The 21,633-nt window shown below is 40.4% G+C and overlaps 1 protein-coding gene across 1 annotated transcript in view; it reads right to left on the bottom strand.

Annotated features, from left to right (window-relative positions):
• The window catches only part of ST3GAL6 (ST3 beta-galactoside alpha-2,3-sialyltransferase 6), a 135,138-nt gene extending 113,789 nt beyond the window's left edge, over positions 1–21,349 (bottom strand). Inside the window, exon 1 of the mRNA XM_061439674.1 lies at positions 21,156–21,349. The gene's annotated coding sequence lies outside the window, so the exon portion shown is untranslated. The remainder of the gene's footprint in view (positions 1–21,155) is intronic.
• Positions 21,350–21,633: the final 284 nt, after the last annotated feature.

The following is a 21,633-nucleotide window of genomic DNA, read 5'->3' as shown; positions in this document are numbered from 1 at the left end:
TGGATCTCCTTGCTGTTCAAGGGACTCTCAAGAGTCTTCTCCGACACCACAGTTCAAAAGCATCAATTCTTCGGTGCTCAGCTTTCATTACAATCCAACTCTCACATCCAAACATGACTATTGGAAAAACCATAGTGTTGACAACACAGACCTTTGTTGGCAAAGTAATGTCTCTGCTTTTTAATATGCTGTCTAGGTTGGTCATATGGAAAAGGAAATGGCAACCCACTCCAGTATTCTTGCCTGGAGAATTTCTGTGGGCAGAGGAGCCTGGTGGGCTGCTATCCACAGGCTCGCAGAGTCGGACACGACTGCAGTGACTTAGCAGCAGCAGCAGCAGCAGGTTGGTCATAACTTCCCTGCCAAGGAGCAAGCATCTTTTAATTTCATGGGTGCAATCACCATCTGCAATGATTTTCAGTTCGGTTCAGTTGCTCAGTCGTGTCGACTCTTTGCGACCCCATGAATCGCAGCATGCCAGGCCTCCCTGTCCATCACCAACGCCCAGAGTTCACCCAGACCCACGTCCATCGAGTCAGTGATGCCATCCAGCCATCTCATCCTCTGTCATCCACTTCTCCTCCTGCTCCCAATCCCTCCCAGCATCAGAGTCTTTTCCAATGAGTCAACTCTTCGCAATGATTTTGGAGCCCCCCAAAATAAAGTCTGTCACTGTTCCCACTGTTTCCCCATCTATTTGCCATGAGTGATGGGATGAGATGCCATGATCTTAGTTTTCTGAATGTTGAGCTTTAAGCCAACTTTTTCACTCTCCTCTTTCACATTCATCAAGAGGCTCTTTAGTTCTTCAGTTCAGTTCAGTTCCTCAGTCTTGTCCAACTCTTTCTGACCCTGTGAATTGCAGCATGCCAGGCCTCCCTGTCCATCACCAACTCCCGGAGTTCACTCAAACTCACGTCCATCGAGTCGATGATGCCATCCAGCCAGCTCATCCTCTGTCGTCCCCTTCTCCTCCTGCCCTCAATCCCTCCCAGCATCAGAGTCTTTTACGATGAGTCAACTCTTCACGTGAGGTGGCCAAAGTATTGGAGTTTCAGCTTTAGCATCAGTTCTTCCAATGAACACCCAGGACTAAACTCCTTTAGAATGAACTGGTTGATCTCCTTGCAGTCCAAGGGACTCTCAAGAGTCTTCTCCAACACCACAGTTCAAAAGCATCAATTCTTCAGTGCTCAGCTTTCTTCATAGTCCAACTCTCACATCCATACATGACCACTGGAAAAACCATAGCCTTGACTAGACGGACCTTTGTTGGCAAAGTAATGTTTCTGCTTTTTAATAGGCTATCTATGTTGGTCATAACTTTCCTTCCAAGGAGTAAGTGTCTTTTAATGTCATGGGTGCAATCAATATCTGCAGTGATTTTGGAGCCCCCCAAAATAAAGTCTGTCACTGTTTCACTGTTTCCCCATCTATTTGCCATGAAGTGATGGACCAGATGCCATGATCTTAGTTTTCTGAATGTTGAGGTTTAAACCAACTTTTTCACTCTCCACTTTCACTTTCATCAAGAGGCTTTTGAGTTCCTCTTCACTTTCTGCCATAAGAGTGGTGTCATCTGCATATCTGAGGTTATTGATATTTCTCCCGGCAATCTTGATTCCAGTTTGTGCTTCTTCCAGCCCAGCGTTTCTCATGATGTACTCTGCATATAAGTTAAATAAACAGGGTGACAATATACAGCCTTGACGAACTCCTTTTCCTATTTGGAACCAGTCTGTTGTTCCATGTCTAGTTGTAACTGTTGCTTCCTGACCTGCATACAGATTTCTCAAGAGGCAGGTCAGGTGGTCTGGTGTTCCCATTTCCTTAAGAATTTTCTGCAGTTCATTGTGATCCACACAGTCAAAGGCTTTGGCATAGTCAATAAAGCAGAAATAGATGTTTTTTTCTGGGACTCTCTTGCTTTTTCAATGATCTAGCAGATGTTGGCAGTTTCATCTCTGGTTCCTCTGCCTTTTCTAAATCCAGCTTGAACATCTGGAAGTTCACAATTCATGTACTGTTGAAGCCTGGCTTGGGAGAATTTTGAGCATTACTTTGCTAGCATGTGAGATGAGTGCAATTGTGCGGTAGTTTGAGCATTCTTTGGCATTGTGTTTCTTAGGGATTGGAATGAAAACTGACCTTTTCCAGTCCTGTGGCCACTGCTGAGTTTTCCATATTTGCTGTCATATTGAGTGCAGCACTTTCACAGCATCATCTTTCAGGATTTGAAATAGCTCAACTGGAATTCCGTCACCTCCACTAGCTTTGTTTGTAATGATGCTTCCTAGGATCACAATAAACTGTGGAAAATTCTGAAAGAGATGGGAATACCAGAACATCTGATCTGCCTCTTGAGAAATTTGTATGCAGGTCAGGAAGCAACAGTTAGAACTGGACATGGAACAACAGACTGATTCCAAATAGGAAAAGGAGTTCATCAAGGCTGTATATTGTCACCCTGTTTATTTAACTTATATGCAGAGTACATCTTGAGAAACGTTGGAATGGAAGAAACACAAGTTGGAATCAAGATTGCTGGAAGAAATATCAATAACCTCAGATATGCAGATGACACCACCCTTATGGCAGAAAGTGAAGAGGAACTCAAAAGCCTCTTGATGAAAGTGAAAGTGGAGAGTGAAAAAGTTGGCTTAAACCTCAACATTCAGAAAACGAAAATCATGGCATCCGGTCCCACCACTTCATGGGAAATAGATGGGGAAACAGTGGAAACAGTGTCAGACTTTATTTTTCTGGGCTCCAAAATCACTACAGATGGTGACTGCAGCCATGAAATTAAAAGACGCTTACTCCTTGGAAGGAAAGTTATGACCAACCTAGGTAGCATATTCAAAAGCAGAGACATTACTTTGCCAACAAAGGTTCATCTAGTCAAGGCTATGGTTTTTCCTGTGGTCATGTATGGATGTGAGAGTTGGACTGTGAAGAAGGCTGAGCACCCAAGAATTGATGCTTTTGAACTGTGGTGTTGGAGAAAACTCTTGAGAGTCCCTTGGACTGCAAGGAGATCCAACCAGTCCATTCTGAAGGAGATCAGCCCTGGGATTTCTTTGGAAGGAATGATGCTAAAGCTGAAACTCCAGTACTTTGGCCACCTCATGCAAAGAGTTGATTCATTGGAAAAGACCCTGATGCTGGGAGGAATTGGGAGCAGGAGGAGAAGGGGACAACAGAGGATGAGATGGCTGGATGGCATCACTGACTCGATGGATGTGAGTTTGAGTGAACTCCGGGAGTTGGTGATGGACAGGGAGGCCTGGCGTGCTGCGATTCATGGGGTCACAAAGAGTCGGACACGACTGAGCAACTGATCTGATCTGCAGGCCCATTTGACTTCACATTCCAGGATGTCTGGCTCTAGGTGAGTGATCACACCATCATGATTATCTGGGTCATGAAGATCTTTTTCACACAGTTCTTCTGTGTATTCTTGGCACCTCTTAATATCTTCTGCTTCTGTTAAGTCCCTACCATTTCTGTCCTTTATTGAGCTCATTTTTGCATGAAATGTTCCCTTGGTATCTCTAATTTTCTTGATGAGATCTCTAGTTTTTCCCATTCTATTGTTTTCCTCTATTTCTTTGCACTGATCACTGAAGAAGGCTTTCTTATCTCTCGTCGCTACTCTTTGGAACTGCATTCCACTGGGTATATCTTTCTTTTTCTCTTTTGCCTTTCACTTCTCATTTTTTCAACAGCTATTTTTAAGGCCTCCTCAGACAGCCATTTTGCTTTTTTGCATTTCTTTTCTTGGGGATGGTCTTGATCCCTGTCTCCTGTACAACATCACAAACCTCTGTCCATAGTTCATCAGGCAGTCTGTCTATCAGATCTAGTCCCTTAAATCTATTTCTCACTTCCACTGTGTAATCATAAGGGATTTGATTTAGGTCATACCTGAATGGTCCAGTGGTTTTCCCTACCTTCTTTAATTTAAATCTGAATTTGGCAATAAGGAGTTCATGACCTAAGCCACAGTCAGCTCCTAGTCTTGTTTTTGCTGACTGTATAGAGTTTCTCCATCTTTGGTTGCAAAGAATATAATCAATCTGATTTCAGTGTTAACCATCTGGTGATGTCCATGTGTAGAGTTTTCTCTTGTGGTGTTGGAAGAGGGTGTTTGACTCTGTGGTTAGAGGGATGGAACTTTCAGATTCATTCCCAGACCTCCCCAAAGTGGGGAGAGACTGGAGGGTGAATTAAGTCACCATTGGCCAATCATTTAATCAATCGTGCCTACTGTAAAAGCCCAACAAGATAGGGTTCAGAGAGCTTCCTGGTTGGTGAACACATGAAGATTTGGGGAGAGCAGTGTGCTCTTCAACATGGGACCAGATAATAATATCTGTCCAATTTATTTTCAAAATGTTTTGGAAGACAAATATATTAAATATATACCAGTGCCAGGTTAAACCTTTAGAAACTCAAAGGCCCCACATGCTACAGAGCTCATTTTCAATAAATAATTCAATATAAAAATAATTCTAAGCCATAATATAAGTGGAAGAGACCAGCAAGAACCTTTTTTTTTTTTTTTTTTTGGCACTTGACTTCTAAAGTTTAAAAATATAATTATACGCCAACCTCTATTAAAAAGAAAAATAGGGTACCTCTTCTCCTGGTGCCCTAAGAATGTACTTAATTTACCTTTGGATAATCTATCAAGAATTCTAACAACACTGACTATGCAAAGTCCTGTGCTCTGCTCTACATGAAAACTGAGTGATACAACAGTGAATTAGTGGTGGGCTTCTGACTTAAATTCTTAAGATTATTATAAAAGGTTTTCTGAAGGGAATTTTAAGTTGAAGCCCCAGTATGAAGAGAACCCAGCTATGTAAAAATCAGCGGAGGGAGCAATTCAGGAAGAGGAAGTCAAAAAGAAACAGTATCCTGGACATGAAGTAGCTCCCAGCTCGTGAGGGAGACAGAAATAAAACCAGCTAATTTTAACACACACCGTGGTTCCTGCTGTACTGTCCATGAGAGCCATGTGCTCTAAGAAACCAGAGGGAGTGATTAATCAGAAGTGAGACATGTGATGGGGCTGTGCCAAGAAGGGTATATAAAAATGGAGAAGCTCACTGGGAAGATTTAAACCCTGCCTTCATCAGAGATGTCTGTTGAAAACAGATTACTGGGCTTCACTCCACGTTTACTCAGTTAGTTAGGATCTCTGAGCTGGCTGCCTGGAAATCTCTGCTCCAGACAAGCACTCTGCTGATAGGAAGATATTTTGAAACCCTTTGGTTCAGATAGCAGACGTTGGAGTTAGAAAAGCAACTTGGACACAAGGCTGAAGTCTTGCTTTCCTCTTCGATGAAATGAGGATAATAATACAGTCTTCCTCACTGGGGAACTCTGAGGATTAAACGAGGGAGTATTTGTAAAGTGTCATCTGTCATCGCCATTGTAAGAAAAGCATAGCTTTGCTCATAAGTGAGCGAAGAACTGATTGAGTTGTACCAGAGCTCATACATGTATCCCAGGATGTCACCTTGCAGTGGAAATGACAGTGGGGAAGTCAGAGCTATCAGACAGGTGAGGGAGGCTGGAGAAGCAGCAGGCAAGGCCAGGGCGGAAGCCAGTTTCCACTGGTTCCAAAAGACAGTGAACAGCTGCAAGTTATCAAGGTTCTGTAGGAAACAGCTGCCTTGGCCACAACATTGGTTTTTTGTTTCCTTTTTTTGTTTTCACTTCCTCATTTCAAATGCAAATTTTTTCCTCCCTAAGACCCCAGCCTAGTCCTAGGCTAAATCAAAACAAAGACATCTTGTTAAAGAAGGAAAAGCCCAAGGGAAATTAGAGTGTTAGCCAGAAAGAAGTTTGGCAGAGGGAGGTCAGATCTGGAAAATAATGGATTGACTCAAATTCCTTCTAGGGTTTCTACAGCCTGTAAATAACTGTCTGAAACTGACAAGCTCATTTCTTCCAACTGGTCTGACGAGCCTGAGGAGGGGGTTTAACTCTAACCCTAACCCCTTAACCATAAAATTATTCATCCCTTCCTAAACCAACCACCCATAAACCAAACACAACCAAACAAAATCACTCACTTCCAGATAACCACCAAAGAATTATTTCTAGGAAATGGTTTACCAGGGTCGCTGTTATCTGCAGATGTACAAAAAACCACCTACCTTTCTAGATTCCAATTAGCTCCAAATATTCTTGAGATGGTGGAAATTTCTTTAGGGGGGATGATTTCTTTTAAGCCTTCCCTTTCTTCTGTAGGTCTAGTAGAGTGACAAATTGGGCTACCTATATTGCATGAGAAGGGGAATAGGTTATGGGTTTTGTACTTTGTGGTAGGAGGGATGGCAGCTGGACATGTTAGAAGGATCATTCACACACTGCATCCTGCAATGGTAAAACGATCGCGGGCTTTAGGCGCAAGCTTTGAGGGCTTTGGTCAGTCAGGCCTAGGTCCAAATTCCTGCTGGCCTCAGTACTAGCTTGGTCCTGGTGAAGATACCTTCAATCTTTCTTATCTGTTTCGTGACAAACACTCTTCTCTGATCTGGCAGCTGCAATAAATGATCATATTCTTGCCCTCAACATTTAATCAGTGATCTGTTATCAAGCCATCTAAACTACTGGAGGTCCAGATGGTTCCTTGCATTGTGAAAGCAAGTAAGGTTTCCTAACAACTGATGCTTTTAACTAAAGTATCTCAGTTCAAAGCAAAGAAACTTCTTCACTTTATATGACTGGGAGATATATATTAACACACAGAGTGCTACTATATATTTTTAATGATGAGAAAATTTAAGTTTCAGCATTTAGTGAGTGCTCAAGGGCTGGTTATAAAAAGAGAATATTTCCTATATTTTAAAGTGTGATTCTTTTATAAGTGTACAGAATATTTTAGTGTAAAATAGCAAACAGGTTCCCCTGGTGGCTCAGTCAGTAAAGAATCCGCCTACAATGCAGGAGACCCATGTTCTATCCCTGGGTTAAGAAGATCCCCTAGAGAAGGAAATGGCAACCCACTTCAGTATTCTGGCCTGGAAAATTTCATGGACAGAGGAGCCTGGCAGGCTACATGCATGGGGTTGCAAGGGTTGGGCATGACTTAGTGATTAAACCACCACAAGTAGCACACATGTCAGAACAAAAAATCTCCAGACAAAGAAAGAAAAATATAACCTCCATAGGTTATGACTATCACTGAAGTAAGGGCACAGGGATTACGGCAAGATCAAATAGTGGCATTGATTGATGAATGATCCCAGTGGGAAGTGAGGGTCAGGAAATTTTCTAAAGAACACATCATGCTGACCAGGTGAGAGTTGTCCTCTCCAGCTAGGTGTGTAACATGCACACACACAATCTTTTAGCAGGGGTGTGACCATAAGGGGCCACAAGAACAAAATCATTATAATAATAGTCACACTTCACTGAACTGTGTCACATTGTGTTACAATGTGTGTGACACTGTGTTACAATGGTAGGTACTTTATATATTTTCAATACACTACTTATTACTTTTCCAAAACTCTCACAGAACACAGATGCTGAAAGGTTAAATAATTTATGGCAGAAAGTGAAGAGGAACTAAAAAGCCTCTTGATAAAAGTGAAAGAGGAGAGTGAAAAAGTTGGCTTAAAGCTCAACATTCAGGAAACTAAGATCATGGCATCTGGTCCCATCACTTCATGGGAAATAGATGGGGAAACAGTGTCAGACTTTATTTTTTGGGCTCCAAAATCACTGCAGATGGTGACTGCAGCCATGAAATTAAAAGACGCTTACTCCTTGGAAGGAAAGTTATGACCAACCTAGATAGCCTATTAAAGAACAGAGACATTACTTTGCCAAAAAAGGTCCGTCTAGTCAAGGCTATGGTTTTTCCAGTGGTCATGTGTGGATGTGAGAGTTGGACTGTGAAGAAAGCTGAGCACCGAAGAATTGATGCTTTTGAACTGTGGTGTTGGAGAAGACTCTTGAGAGTCCCTTGGACTGCAAGGAGATCCAACCAGTCCATCCTAAAGAAGATCGGTCCTGGGTGTTCTTTGGAAGGACTGATGCTAAAGCTGAAACTCCAGTACTTTGGCCACCTCATGTGAAGAGTTGACTCATTGGAAAAGACTCTGATGCTAGGAAGGATTGGGGGCAGGAGGAGAAGGGGACGACAGAGGATGAGCTGGCTGGATGGCATCATCGACTTGATGGACCTGAGTTTGAGTGAACTCGGAGAGTTGATGATGGACAGGGAGGTCTGGCGTGCTGTGATTCATGGGGTCTTGGAGAGTCGGACATGACTGAGCGACTGAACTAAACTGAACTGAACTGAAGGGCCTATATCTAGCACACCAGAGAACGGATCCCAGGTTTCCCTCTTTCTATTAGACTAAGAAGCTTTGGTTTGTTCGGAGACCAGCTCGACAAGCAGGGTTTCCGAAAGCGCGATACGATGAGAGAATGAGAAACGAGACGCAAGAATTCAGAGAAAAGCGAGGATCAGGGGACCGACACCGCTCCAAAGTGAAGGTGCCGAAACGGAATCCAAGCCGGCTTTATTTTACTTTCAGTCATGAATCAAAGAATATGCGGAAATTAAACTAACTCATGTGGCCTTCGGGGCCGAAGAACAAAGTGATCATTAACCACTGAGTAATCATAAACTGTTTCATAGGAAACAGTAATCATAACAAATCAGTAACTAAGATTAATATATTGATCTATAGATTTTCCACCAGATATGTAAAACATGTGACTCTGAGACACCAGTCGAGAAACAGTCTGGGATCGGTTTTACGACCCCAGGATCGTATCTTGTTTTCAAGATTATGAACTGTTCCCTCTGGACTTGTTCCAAGAGTCTCATTCACGCCTTATAGCATCCAGTTTATCAATAATTATAAATTTCTTTTGCGGCCCTTGCCAGGGCCTGCTTTTCTTTTATTCTTCCTGTCTCCTACAGGTTTGGAAGGAATGTAACATAGTGAAGTGGATTGGCCCAGCAAACAGTTTGCGTCCAATAGTTCTACAGACCCACCTGTGTCACATCGGACCCTGATCTTAGTGCAGGGGAAGCAAGGATGAAAAACAGATCTCTGCCGTTACGGAGTTCATGCTCCAGACACAAAAGCAAATTTAATAGAAATTCACGCTCCAGAAGAGGCACAGATATCCTTCTCTACAAATACAAGAAGCAGAAGGGTGAATAACCATAACAGAAGGCAGGGAGGTGGTTGTGGGCAGGTTTCTGAGGTCATGGTACACTGAGGTGAGTATCATTCACTGGTAGACAACACTGGCTGGGAGTAAAGAAGAGAGAAGAAGACCTGAGTGTTGTGTGTCATTAGAAACAATGGTCAACCCCATGTGTGGCCCATGAGAGCAAGGGGAGAGTCCACAAAGGGAGATGAAAACAGATGATCACTTTCTCGGAATAATGAGGACCCATGAATAATGAATAGAGAATTTGGAGATTCTTGCTAAAATGGTAGCTTTAAAAGGTGTAAGTAAAGGAAACAGCTCATTCTGATCTGTTTTCAGTAACTATATAAATGGCCTTTAGCTCATCAGGGGAAGGTTATATATATTGAAGTCGTAAAATTGAATCAGGAAAGCCTCTAGCAACCCAATACAAGGTACTTCCCAGGAGGTTATATATTGAGAAGCTCAGGATAGAACCACACTTCATTTAGAGTCTGTGACTGAAAGGCTGCCTTTACCAGTGAAAGAAAATTGTGAAGATCTGACCAGCACATAAATGAAACTCTTCTAGATTTTGTCTATTTTGACTCATTAACAAAGAAACCTTGAGTGAGGAAGGTTTTTCTCTTTTCTTCCTTTTTTTTTTTTTTTTGCTGTTATGAAATCCTTTATATAAAAATTTTTGAGGATTAAAATGCCAGTTTCTACATGCATGTTTAAGTGTGTAAGCATTTCCTTATTAAAATATGAACTTTTACCTAATGACTTTGAACCAAAATGGAAAAAAAAAAAAGTAAAATTTGTCTATATATTTTGTCTGGAGAAAATGAAAACCCTTCCCATTTATACTAGCCACTTTATCCCTCCCTAACTTGGATGAACAAAGAAATTGTATTATCCTTCTTATGTGACTACTATGTTTTGGATTTCTTGAATTATAGAAGACTGAAGTAAAATTTTCCCAGTTTGGGCCTCTAACAAACTCTGTGATCTTAGATAACTCATTTAGCTTGTCTAAAATCCCAGTTTTGGGAATTCCCTGGTGGCCCAGTAGTCAGTACAACAGTAGGAGCTTTCACTGCGGGTGGAGTTGGGGGAGGGGGGGTGGCTAGTCTCAATCCCTAGGGAGGGAACTAAGATCCTGCAAGCCCTGCAGAGCAGCTAAATTAAAAAAAAAAAAAAATCCCAATTTCCTTAGGTACAAAATGGAGTTGATAACATGTGCTTGATATAACCACTCATTTTTTAATATTTACTCTGTCCATATTAAGGGAAATAGTATTAGTGGGGATTGAGAGCATAATGAATTCATCTTCTGGGTCTAATAGCTACTTGTTATGTGACCTCTGTGAGTTCTGAGAGGGAACTTTACTTCTGTGAAGCTTAGTTTCTCCATTTACAAAATGGAGATATGAATGCCTACCTTTATAAGGCTGAGAATTAAATCTGGTGATATCTGCAAAGAGCTTAGGACAGTGCCTGCTGCATATATTTAATACATATGTGTGAATGTGTGTGCATTATACATCATGTTCTTGGATTGGAAGAATCAATCTTGTGAAAATGACACTACTACCCAAAGTGAAAGTGAAAGCCACTCAGTTGTGTCTGACTCTTTGCAACCCCATGGACTATACAGTTCTTGGAATTCTTCAGGCCAGAATATTGGAGTGGGTGGCCTTTCCCTTCTCCAGGGGATCTTCCCAACCCAGGGATCAAATCCAGGTCTTCCGCATTGCAGGTAGACTTTTTACCAGCTGAGCCACAAGGGAAACCCAAGAATACTGGAGTGGGTAGCCTATCCCTTCTTCAGCGGATCTTCCAGACCCAGGAATCTAACTGGGGTCTCCTGCCTTGCAGGTGGATTTTTTACTAGCTGAGCTACCAGAAAAGTCACCCAAAGCAATCTACAAATTCAATGTAATTCCTATCAAATTACCAATGGCATTTTTCACAGAACTAGAATGAAAAATTTCACAATTTGTATGGAAACACAAAAGATCCTGAAAGCAATCTTGAGAAAGAAAAATGGAGCTGGAGGAATCAACCTTCCTGACTTCAGACTATACTACAAAGCTACAGTTATCAAGTATGGTACTGGCACAAAAATAGAAATATTGACCAATGGAACAAGATAGAAAGCCCAGAGATAAACCCAGGCACCTATAGTCACCTTATCTTTGACAAAGGAGTTAAGAATACACAATGGCAAAAAGCCTCTTCAGTAAGTGGTGCTGGGAAAAGGACAGCTATGTGTAAGAGAATGTAATTAGGACACTTCCTAACACCAGACACAAAAATAAATTCAAAATGGATTAAAGACTCAAATGTAAGGCCAGAAACTATTAAACAGAGGAAAACATAAGTAGAATACTGTTTGGCTTAAATCATAGCAAGATCCTCTTTGACCCACCTCCTATTGTAATGGAAATAAAAGCAAAAATAAACAAATAGGACCTAATTAAATTTAAAAGCTTTTGCACAGCAAAGCAAACTACAAACAAGATGAAAAGACAACTCTCAGAATGGGAGAAAATAATTGCAAACAAAGTAGCTGACAAAGGCTCAGTCTCCAAAATATACAAACAGCTTATGCAGAGCTACAGTCCATTGGGTTGCAAAGGGCTGGACACGACTGAGCGACTGAGCACACACACATACCAGTCTATGTATAGTCTTATTCATAAAAGTACAGATCAAATATTCATTAGGTGTAAAAATGGAGTTGGGTTTTAATTTTCATGCGTTTAGAAATGCATTAAAGTTGATTTTTTTTAACCCTCCCAGTAATAACTCTCTTACCTTTTTCCCACTTATCTGGTACCTGCACCATTCTAGCACTTTCCGTTTACTCTAAATTTCCAAAATTGTTTTCTCTCTTTATTTTGAAATATCTTTTCTTTCTCCTCCCATAGTTCAGGTTCTACCTTTATTGCCACCTTTCAATGTCAATTCCATAAACCAATTTGACAAGGACAGAAAAGATACTCCCTGGGTGGATGGATTCCTGGAGGAGATAAACTGAGTAGTCCGAGGCATCACCCACTTCTGTGTGGGATGGAAAATACCAGAATCTTGTATGTGCACTATTGCACACGTGTTAGTTTGTGAGCTCCTTCCTGGTGAGAGCTAGCATGGAAGCAGGAGAATGAAAAAATCATTAACAGTTGAGTCCTGATGAGATGTGAGGATGTTAAAAAGAAACTACACTCCGATAGGGTTCTGCAGATTAGCTGTGCAGGATATAAGGCTGCCAGGGCTCAGTATTAGTTCCTGAGTACTTAGCAAAGGATAGAAGTGAAGGGTAAGGGCATTAAGGAGGAATACAATTTGCTGTTTCTTAGCTTTGGATAAAGCCAATATTATGTTCTCTTGGTTGCATCCTATCTTTAGCTCCTTTCTCCCCAACACTGAATCCCTTTCAACCCAGTCAGTTAATTTATCTTTGCTTCAAATGTTTTTGAAGTAACTACACACACCCACCATAAAAGCTTTTCTTTAGCAAAAGTGTTCTAAAACACAGGACAGAACTCTGAAAGGAAAATATTAAACTCTGAGGTTACTGCTGTAGTAGCAAATCCCTGTGGAGTTTAAAGGAGATGAAAAGATTTCTCGCCTGGAAGCAGTAGCCCTTAAGAAAAAGAGACAGAAGCAGTACTGGGCTCTCACTCTGGCAGCTTATGGGTCTGTTGCATTTCCTATATGTACAGTGTGCCCCAAAATAACCCTCATGATTCATATTTTGAATGCCATGAAATTAGAATCATTGTTAGTGGGTCCTCTGCACCTGCCTATACAGAGGGCTATCATAGACTGTCTTATATAAAGGACTTGAACATCTGCAGATCCGGTATCTTCTGGGCTCTTAGAGCCAATCCCCCTCAGACAGCAAGGTACCACTGTACTTCACTTATAAAACCCACTTCTTCCGCTTAGGACAGATGAAAGACTAGGAAGGAAACGACTTCAGACAAAGACATCTATTTCTACTTATGGCTTTGAAATCAGCAGAAGGACTGAAGTCATTTTCATGTTTCAGGCTTATGGTGATGCAGCTCTTTCTTTTTCAGTAAATATAATTGTTGAAGAAACTTGCTTTGATTTTCCCAGAGGCAAATAACACCTTTCATTTGATTAAATCCAATTCAATAAGTTAAGAGTCTGTTTGTTAAATTCCTGAGTGGGTTGAATATGTTGGTGTTTCATTTTTAACATTTATTATAGAAATTATTCAGTCATCTCCATAGGCATAATTTCCCCACAGCAATCCTATTTTGAAAATGTTTAATCTTGTTTGAAAATGTTCTGGAAATATATTATCCCTTTAGGGTTTGTATTACTTTTCTGTTGCTGTTGTAACAAATAATTACCAACTTCATGGTTTAAAAAATCACAGTTCTGGAGGTCAGAAATCTGGAGTTTCATCAAGGTAAACTCAAGATATCAGCAGGGCTACACTGCTTCTGTCTGTGAGAGAGAATCTGTTTTCTTGCCTCTTCCAGCTTTTAGAGGCCATAGACATTCCTTGAGTCATAGCCCTTTCCTCTGTCTTTGAAGTCAGCAGCATAGCATCTTCAAATCTCTTTCTGACTCCAACTTCTGTCTCCCTCTTCCACATTTAAAAGGCTCTGTGATTACACTGGATCCACTGGATAAGCTGGGATAATCTACCTTCAAGTAGGCTGATTAGCAATTTTAATTCCTGCTGCATCCTTCGTTCCCGTTTGCCAGGTAACAATTTACTCACAGGTTTAGGAGATAGTGGCATGGACATCTTTGGAGGGCCATTATTTGTCCACAGGGCCTAGGCAATGCAGGGTGTGATCCAACTAAACTCTCAGTCTCAGAGGTCCCTGAGCATTGTTATCTGTCACCAGAATTAACCAGACATGAAAACTGAAACTCAAAGCCACCAGGGTTTCTGGAGATGGCCTCAGAACAATGCTAGGTTTTGTTCTTGATTACCACTTAGGTTTTCCACTTTTACTTTCTGAAAGTCACTCAGGTGTGTCTGACTCTTTGTGACCCCATAGACTATACAGTCCATGAAATTTGCTAGGCCAGAATACTGGAGTGGGTAGCTTTTCCCTCCTACAGGGGATCCTCCCAACCCAGGAATAGAACCCAGGTCTCCTGCATTGCAGGCGGATTCTTTACCAACTGAGCCACAAGGGAAGCCCAAGAATACTGGGGTGGGTAGCCTATCCCTTCTCTAGTGGATCTTCCCAACCCAGGAATCGAACCAGGGTATCCTGCATTGTAAGTGGATTCTTTACCAACTGAGCTATCAGGGAAGCCCATTTTTACTTTTACTCTGATATTGGTTCTTATGGATACCTTAGTTTCCTTGACATCTCAGAGAAACATGAAATATATCTTATGCTTTATTTCATAAAGTTTAAATTGTTTTTCAAATATCATATATCAATTCATATATATGGAATCTAGAAAAATGGTACTGAGGAACCTATCTGCAAGGCAGGAATAGAGATGCAGACATAGAGAACACACTTACGGACACAGTAGGGGCAGGAGAGGGTGGGATGAATTGAGAGAGTAGCATTGAAATATAGCCTTTACCATATGTAAAACAGATAGCTAATGGGAAGTTTCTGTATAAAACAAGGAGCTCATCGTGTTGCACTGTGACAATCTAGAGGGGTGGGATGGGGTGGAAGGTGGGAGGGAAGTTCAAGGAGGGGACATATGTATGGCTGATTCATGCTGATGTATGGCAGAAAGCAACATGACATTATAAAGCAATTTCCTCCAATTAAAATACATAAAATTTTTTTAAAAGCTTACATTGTTTTTGTTTTAATCGAAGTATAGTTGATTTACAATATTGTATTAAATTGGAGTGTACAAAAAAGTGACTCAATTATATATACATATAGATTTTTCAGATTACTTTCCATTATAGATTGTTATAAGATATTGAATATAGTTCCTTGGGCTGTACAGTAAATCGTTGTTGTTTACCTAAATGATATATCATAGTTTGTATCTATTAATCACACATTCCTAATTTTCCCCTTCCTTCTCCCTTTCTCCTTTGGTAACCATAAGTTTGTTTTCTATGCCTGTGAGTTTGTTTCTGTTTATATACAGATTCATTTGTATTATCTTTTAGATTACATGTAAGTAATATCATATATCTTTGTCTGACTTACTTCACTTCACTTCAGTCGCTCAGTCATGTCCGACTCTTTGCGACCCCATGAATCGCAGCACGCCAGGCCTCCCTGTTCATCACCATCTCCTGGAGTTCACCCAGACACGTCCATCGAGTCGGTGATGCCATCCAGCCATCTCATCCTCTGTCGTCCCCTTCTCCTCCTGCCCCCAATCCCTCCCAGCATCAGAGTCTTTTCCAATGAGTCAACTCTTCACATGAGGTGACCAAAGTACTGGAGTTTCAGCTTCAGCATCATTCTTTCCAAAGAAATCCCATAATAATCTCTAGGTCCATTCATGTTGTAACAAATGGCAATATTTCATTTCTTTTTATGCCTGAGTAATAGTCCATTGTGTGTGTGTGTGTATGTACCACATCTTCTTAAACTGGTTGTTTATTGATGGGCATTTGGGTTGTCTCCATGTCTCAGCTATTGTAAATAGTGCTGCTATGAACATCAGGGTGCATGTATCTTTCGAAATTAGTTTTCATCTTTTCCAGATACATGCCCAGAGTGTATGTCTTCTTTGGAGAAATGTCTATTTTGGCCATCTGCCCAATTTTTAACTTTGTTTTAAATTTCTTTGTTGTTGAGTTTTATGAGTTGTCTGTTTTAGATGTTAAGCCCTTGTTGGTCACATCATTTGCAAATATTTTCTCCTCTTCTGTAGGTTGTCTTTTCATTTTGTTTATGAAATGAAAGGTGCCTTATATTGGTGTGGTATCAATTTTGTTGTACATGAATGGTGAAATGAGTCATAATATCTGTCTAGATTCAAAGGGTGGAAAAATAGACATCTCCTGGTGGAAGAAGCTACGATGTATTATAGCCACTTTTACAATCTAGCAGTCTATCCTTCAGAAAAAATTACCATTTCATCCACGTGTAGGATCCCCCAAATCTCGTCTCACTATGGCATCAGGCTAGTGTGGAATCTTGTGATCTAAATCAGATCAGATGAGGCTCCTCAGAGCTTGTGGCTTTCTAGATCATACATTGCTTGTCAGTACATCCAGTAATATACATGATTGGGCAGACAGAATCGGACAGGAAACACTGCCATCACAAAGGGGAGGTATCTGAAACACATAGCAGCCGTTGGTTTACAGCAATTCTGAGATCCAATAGGACATTTGTTACTAGGTCTGCCCATTCTGGGGGTGGGAAATATTTCTGGATTAAGTCTAGTTTCATCTCCCTGTGTCATTGTCCTCCAAGTCTCTTAGCTCTATCTTCTAAGCTCTTGGCTGTCTTCTGAGACTTTGTTCCTTTACCATAAGACTCATATTTTGTAATTTGAGCAATCTAATTTCTTTGACCCAAGTACATGGTTCATTAGTACAACTCTTAAAACTTTGTGGTTTGTCTCTGAATCTGACTGGAGTCTATTCAGTGTAAGGAAAGCCACATCCACAATTCTTTAGAAGTCGAATTATGTGGGTGTGTCAGTGTGTTGTGGGATAGCAGCCTTAAAATTCTTAGATGCTCCACCTCTCAACTTTTCACAGTTAAGTTAGCTGGCTCTCCTATGGGGACTGGGCCACACCTCATCATCCACCAGGCTAACTTAGACTTATTTACATGCAGGGGCCTCATGGTTCCAAAGAGCAGCAAGGGAACAATCCCCAGTGGACAACCACTTTTTAAGTCTCTCCTTGTGTAATTATTTCTGCAGTGTAGATTCAATGGATAGAAGAATAGACTTTCCTTCTTCATGGGAGTAACTGTAGTCATATTGCAAAGGAACATGCATACAGAATGGATACAATTTGTGGCCACTTTTGCAATAAATTGATACAATGAAATAAAAATGAAATAGTTTAAAAATAGTAGTCCTTATGTTAACCATACAACATAATGCTAATCATACAACGTAATGCTGAACTGATATTTCAATATATTTTGATAATGTGCCCGACAAGTTTGTTTTGCAAATGAGTGTCATCTCTACAGTTTTCTCATTGTTCATTTGTGCATGCATTATTCACCCTTTCACCTAGTTGCCAGGATATGTTTTTTTCAGTCATCTGTTCATTTTGTGAGTGTTAGTTTGAAATTAGAACCAGGATATATAAATCCACTGAACCAGGTACATGTGGTCTACAATACACAGGAAACCAACAAAGAAGAGTGCCATTGTCAACCCCTTGGCCTTCTACACCTTTCACTCCTTCCTTGCTGCTGCTGAGTCACTTCAGTCGTGTCCGACTCTGTGCGACCCCATAGACGGCAGGCTCCCCCGTCCCTGGGATTCTCCAGGCAAGAACACTGGAGTGGGTTGCCATTTCCTTCTGCAATGCATGAAAGTGAAGAGTGAAAGTGAAATCGCTCAGTCGTGTCCGACCCTCAGCGACCCCATGGACTGCAGCCTTCCAGGCTCCTCCATCCATGGGATTTTCCAGTTAAGAGTACTGGAGTGGGGTGCCATTGCCTTCTCTTCACTCCTTCCTTAGGTCCCCTTTAATACTGTATGTGACAAACGATTGGTAGATTATCCCAAGGACAAATGTAGATATGACTATTGTTTAGATATTTATTTTAAACTAAAAACTATATACTCATTCTCATTAGAGATTTAATAGGTTCTGATATTTGCTACCTGCATCCCAGTGGACTGTCTGATATATCCCCTGCTTTAGATAATTTATCACCAGGGCTACCTATAACATTCTGGAAGAAATCACACCACTTTAATTTTAATTTGTTTAGATTTAATTTTAAATCACTGTGCATAACTTGTGTGTGTGTGTTTCAGGCAGGAGGTGGGGAGAGATGGTTCTAGTCATTGTCCTTTTGGAAAACAAAGAAGTCTGAATGCTTTGTCCAAGTTTGCCCTATTTCCAGCTCAGACTTGGGTAGACTGTAGAGCCATTTCTAATTCTCTCAGATAGATGGAATACTTATATGCAGAAACACGTCATTTTATTTGAAAATCTTGATGAATCTCTTTTTTTTGTTGGGTTTACCCTCAGGTTTTAGGAGGAAGAGGCTAATTGCAAGCGAAGCTATTAATAATAGTCAAGATTTATTTATGATACCAAATTTTCAGTTATGTTCAGTGGTCAGTACAGAATTTGGCCCAATGTCTTGTATATATTTAGCCCTTAAGCAGGAACTTCAAATATTCCAACTCATGATCCCCAAGGTACCATCAAAATATCTTCTTTCATGAAGAAGTATATATGTAACGATGGCCAACTTCATGTCAACTTGTGTAGGCCATGGTGCCCAGATATGTAGGCAGACATTATTCTGGATGTTTTTGTGAGGGTGTCTTTCAATCAGATTAACATTTAAAGTGGCTGACTTTGAGTAAGGCAGATTGCCGTCTGTAGTGTGAGTGGGCCTCATGCAATCAGCTAAAGGCCTGAAAAGAAAAGACTGAACTTCTCAGATCTAGACGGGGTTCTACCAGCCTTAGAAGGCCTTTGTTCTTGAACTGGTACATGGGTTCTTTTTTGGGTCTTCAGCCTGCCAGTTTCAACCTATAGGTTTTGGATTTACCAGCCTGAGTAATTGTGTGAGCCAATTCTTTAAATAAAGGAATTTTATTTTACATTTTTTTTTCACCAGCTCTTTGACATTGGGTAAGTGAATTCATCTCTCTCACTTCATTTTTTTCATCTTCAAAGTGAAGACACTTATATCTACCCCATAGGTCTGTTGTAAGGATTAAATGAGTTAATTAGAAAATGTTTTGAACAGTGTCTGGCACATAGTAGAGGAAGGATATGTAAATTCTTTTATTCTTCTCTTTAATTTTGACTGAGCTTATTTGTTTTTTATCCAGATATTTTCAGTTCTTTCTGTATACTTATTACTTTGTCTGATTCTTGAGAGGAAAAGCATCATAAAATCCCTTAGTATGTGGCAAAAGAATCAGCCAGAGAGAGACAGAAGAATAGTTTCCACAGAGATGGTAATTAACACCCTGGATTTGTATTAGATAGCCAAGAAGGAACATGATTCATGAGTCATTTGAAAATACTTTAAAAATTGCAAATGTGTTTCATCAACTGCTTCTAAAGGTAAGACACAAGATGAAAAGTCTAGGTTTGAAGTTTTTCCTATGGAGTTTTGATTCCATGTGGAATTTCAAATGGGGAATTTGTATTTTCAAGTCATTCTTGGTATTTGATACAGTATCTACCTCTTTGATAAGCAGGAGCAGGAAGGAGGTTGGGAATTCTTACTTATGTCACACATTTTTGATGGTTCTTTTATTGAATGTGAATAAGCCTGGGGAAATTTGGCCATGTGAAATACTTTTGTAATCACCATGATAGGTATAAAGTGGCAACAAAGTGTTAGGGATTTATAAGAGAGTTTTATGGAAAGGTTAATTCTAATATGAGCTCTTAAAAGAATTTTTGTTTTTGAAAGAGACTTTGGACTAGTTCTCAGAGGATTAGTAGGACCTTGTCTGGAACACCCCTAAAAGTGTCATCAGGTATATGTTAGTCATTTTTTAAATAGAAAAATATAATTACTATTTTTACATAATTAACCTCACGCCAGATCTATTTCTTACTCCCCAGAATACCTAGAAAATTCTAGGAGAAGGCCTGCCTAACAGAAAACTCTAGTCCATTTTTACTTCATTTTTTTCTTAACAATCATATTTTTATAACCAGAAATACACAATCATGTAATCAAATTATGAGCCTGTAACATTCTTTTATTGTTCTAGGTGAACTAGCATTAAAGTCCCCAACTAGTTTATAAACTTTTTGAGGGTTTTATGCTCAAAATGCATTTGTTTTAATGCTGCAATGCATTTGTTTATTATTTCAAAAACTTAAAAAAAATCTATATTCTCTTGGGGATGATTGGTTAAAGAGAGAGGAAAGTGAACTAGTATTTCTGCTTGATCACTCTATGTCTTACACTTCATAGACATCCTTTCTTATCAAACATAACATCCCTCTGAGGTAGGAACCATGATAGGTATAAAGTGGCAACAAAGTGTTAGGGATTTATAAGAGAGTTTTATGGAAAGGTTAATTCTAATATGAGCTCTTAAAAGAATTTTTGTTTCAATGATGAAGAAATTGAATGATGCTTGAAGGAGTTAGCCAACTAGTCCTAAGCCACTCTGCTAGGACATATAGAAGGTGGAATGAAAACCAGATCTATATTTATCAAAAGTCTATCTTTTAATAAATTTATAAAATTTACTTATTAATCAATATGCATATCAATAAGGTATATTTTTCATGTCTTCATTCAGTCATCATTTTTTCCTCTCAAGTAATGCTAAATCTGTAGCACTGGATTATTAACAAGATACTAAGTAACCACACTGGTAATCTAGAATGAAGAAAAGATAAAACCAAAACTTTTCTTGGTTAGTTACATAGATCAAACCACAGCAAATTCTTGAATTTCTTTCTCCCCCCCAGAGGCTTACACTCAGTTCAGTTCAGTTCAGTCACTCAGTCTTGTCCGACTCTTTGCGACCCCATGAATCGCAGCACGCCAGGCCTCCCTGTTCATCACCAACTCCCGGAGTCCACTGAGACTCACGTCCATCCAGTCAGTGATGCCATCCAGCCATCTCATCCTCTGGCGTCCCCTTCTCCTCCTGCCCCCAATCCCTCCCAGCATCAGAGTCTTTTCCAATGAGTCAATTCTTTGCATGAGGTGGCCAAAGTACTGGAGTTTCAGCTTTAGCATCATTCCTTCCAAAGAAATCCCACTAGGATAGAGCAAAAAGACCACCAGGGAGCCTAATTCAATACGTTATCAGACAAACTGAGAAGAACTTTTTGATTCAGTCACCCTGAAGCAGCCTGGGGAACTAGGCCAGAGGGCAAAGCAGGGTGGCTGGGTGTGCCGGTGCCAGCCGGCAAAGTCGATCAGGTCCTGAGAACGTGCACGGCGGGGCTAAGAAAGAAACTAAAGCAAGAGACTACAACAAAGATGGGGTCGAGAGGTTCAGACACGTCTCCACGAAGGGACGCAGTCTGACACCAACTTTATTCAGCATCTTATATTTATACAGAAGAGCGTGAGAAAGACAAGACAGTTGACATTTTTTCTTGGTTGACCTATACATCTTACAAAAAGTCACAAGAAATCTTGAGAACATGGGAATGGCTCCCTGTTATTATTTCTTACACCAGATAACATTTCCCTGTGCATGAGAAGTTTGCACAGAACTCCAGGTGCCTGCAGTAAATAAGCGCCTAATCTCTGGGGTGGTGGGACAGAGAGCTATGTTTGCAAGCAAACCCTCAAGGACTGAGGCAGCTCCCAG

This window comes from Bos javanicus, chromosome 1 (genome assembly GCF_032452875.1).
Source record: "Bos javanicus breed banteng chromosome 1, ARS-OSU_banteng_1.0, whole genome shotgun sequence".
Lineage (NCBI taxonomy): Eukaryota > Metazoa > Chordata > Mammalia > Artiodactyla > Bovidae > Bos > Bos javanicus.
This window is presented reverse-complemented; position numbering and strand designations above follow the sequence as displayed.